Below are 2849 nucleotides of genomic sequence, written 5' to 3' on the forward strand. Positions count from 1 at the left end.
GTGGTGGCTGCATTCAATGGTAGAGCCCTTGTATAACATGTGCAAGGCCCTGGAGTCTATCCCTAGTATCACAAAAAAATGAACAAACAAATAAACAAATGAATAAAAGTGGGAGGAGTAGATGGGAAGTTATATCCTTCAAAATAACTTAGGAATGATTACAAAGACAGATGATCAACGAAACTCAGGAAACATCTTTTTTTTTTTTCAGGGGAGAGCATGAATGCAGTCCCCCACTACCACAAATTATTAGTTGAGTTTCCCGCATTTGGGGAAATTGTAGGGGTCAACACATCCAGAGTGGAATGCATAAGCCTCGCCCTGGGAAAACCACCTTCCTGATCATGGTATCTCCCCTGCCAGGTAAGTATAGGAAACATCTTTTTAATCACCATGTCACTTCAAAAGTCATGATCCTTATGAGTTCTTTAATCTTTTCTTTACAGTCCAGACTGTATCCACCTTATCCATCTCCCAGTTCACCCTCTGGCTGTTCCACATCCCATACCGCCCCACCCCCTCTCCAAGAGGATTCCTCCACCCACATCCACCCCACCATACCTCCCTACTTTCTGGGGCCCCAAGTCTCTCAAGGGTTAGGTGCATCTTCTCTGAGTCCAGACCCAGCAGGCCTCTGCTGTATATGGTAGTAGAGACCTCATATCAGCTGGTGTATGCTGCCTTGTTGGTAGTTCAGTGTCTGAGAACTCTCGGGGGTCCAGGTTAGTTGAGACTGCTGGTCTTCTTAGAGGGTCGCCCTCCTCCTCACCTTCTTCCAACTTTTCCCTAATTCAATGACAGGGGTCACCAGCCTCTGTCCGTTGGTAGGGTGTAAATATCTGCATCTGATTCTTTCAGCTGCTTGTTGGGTAGTCATGATAGGCCCCTGTTTGTAAGCACACCATAGCATCCACAGCCTTTTTATGTGAGGGCATAGGGAAGTCCTTTTCAAGTCTGCAACTATTCATCCCCTCCTTCCTATTGGAATCAGCATAGAGAGGTACAAAGCAGAGCACACTAATCACCTTTGTTGGCTGCTCAGTTCATGCTCTGAGAGCAAGCAGACTTCATCCTAAAGATCACTCCTAATTGATTGGAAATGCTTCCAGACTTGTACTGGCAAAGTTTCTCAGGCCCTATTTAGTACTGAGATTCAGTGGCAAAGTGTGCCACAGTTGATTTGCAATGTCTGCGACTCACAAAAGTAGAAACCAAGTAGTACCCGTCATTTTTATTTGTCAGTCTTACACGTCAGTCCTCTCAGAGGTACCTGTTCTGTAGATCTCTGTAACATAGATTCCTTCAGAACAGTACTTCATCCAAAAACACAATTCTTGAGACTACCAAGTGTAACCTTGTAGCCACTTGATGGAGGAGAACACATGGATGAGGTTGGCTTTACTGAGCCCCTCAATTTCTCCCAGATAGGAAACAACTTCCATGAGGTAACAAACCAAAGGTAGAGCAAACATGCTTCTCATAGGTGTATCCCAGACAGTATAAATAATACCTCTCCTCCACTAATGGTATCCACAGAGAGAACCAGCAGAAGCCCAGAAAGCAGCAGTAGAATGTGCCAGAAAAAGCCCTGTGGAGCTCCCAGGTGTAGAGGTTGCTACATGAAGAAAGTTAAGATAATGGCTGACCCATGAAACATAAGCATGCTATTCTACATCTCTTTAACAAAATCATGTGCTTAAAGGTAAGATCAATCTGATTTTGCAAGTATCCTCTTCAATAAAGCGAAGATAAAGTCAAAGTGAAGGATTGCCATGTGTTTATACCAGAACATTGGAGGAGCCAGATTTCTATAATGGGTACTTTCCAGAATAGAGAGTTCCAGGTTATGCCCTCCACAGCTCCCTGCATACTTCTAACAACACATTGGAAGTTAAGAAGCAAAGGGAAAATGTATATTTATCTCTGGTATAAATTTTAAATGTTTGTCCTTTGGCTTATTTCTTGTACACTCTTGTCCATGCTAGAGGTTCCAGCCTGTAATGGTTGGTATTATCAACTTGAAAAAACATGGAATTACCTATACCATGGAGGAAAGCCTCAAAGAAGGAGTACCTACATTGAATATATCTGGAGGAGATTGTCTTAAGTTAATTGATGTGAGAAGTCCCAGCCCACTGTAGGCAGCACTATTCCCTAGGCACCTAGTCCTGAACTGTGCAGAAGTGAAAAAAATTGAGTTAAGTGCAAGTGAGCATGTATGCACTTATTCCTCTTGGGCCTTTCCTGTGGGTATGATGTGACTTATCTGCTTCAAGTTCCTGCCACCCTAATTTCCTTGCTATAATGGATGGCAACCTGGAACTGAGCTGAAATAAAGTCTTTCTCCCCTAAGCGTCATCTTGTTGGGTATTTTATCATAGCGATATAATTAAAACTAGGATATAGCCCAACCTTCTCCAATAACTGGGGATTTTATTTTGTCTGAGGACTATGTTCAACCTCTGACTATCTGCATAGCTCTTTTGTGTCCTAAGGGGCTATTTTTCTCTCCCAGCTGCCCCATAACCATAATTTCTTTCCTTCTAAGTAATGCTTTCACTAATAAAATATGTAAATTGTGCTGAAAACCATTTTACTGGTCAGATTCCTTACAGGCCAGAGCCCTCTCGTTAGACGTAGTGGGAAGAGGGGCCAGCAGATGTGAGGAATACTCTATGTTCTTTCCTGCTCTCTTACTTTTAAACTTTACCAAAGCTTACATGGGATTTACAGATAAAGACCATCTACCCTGTCTCAAGCTAGGTTTTTGTTTCACAGGTGTTGAAATCAGGGCTTATTTCTTCTAAAATGCATAAGCAACCTCATTCAAGGAGATCCTTAAGAAGTAA

At 42.6% G+C, this 2849-nt stretch overlaps 1 non-coding gene across 1 annotated transcript; it reads right to left on the reverse strand.

Moving 5' to 3' along the window:
- Positions 1 to 208: 208 nt before the first annotated feature.
- On the reverse strand, positions 209 to 371 carry LOC114618412. Its single transcript, XR_003710958.1, has one exon. It is a non-coding gene; the product is annotated as a U1 spliceosomal RNA (small nuclear RNA).
- Between the last annotated feature and the right edge of the window lie 2478 nt (positions 372 to 2849).

This window comes from Grammomys surdaster, unplaced genomic scaffold (assembly GCF_004785775.1).
Source record: "Grammomys surdaster isolate TR1022 unplaced genomic scaffold, NIH_TR_1.0 141, whole genome shotgun sequence".
Taxonomy (NCBI): Eukaryota; Metazoa; Chordata; class Mammalia; order Rodentia; family Muridae; genus Grammomys; species Grammomys surdaster.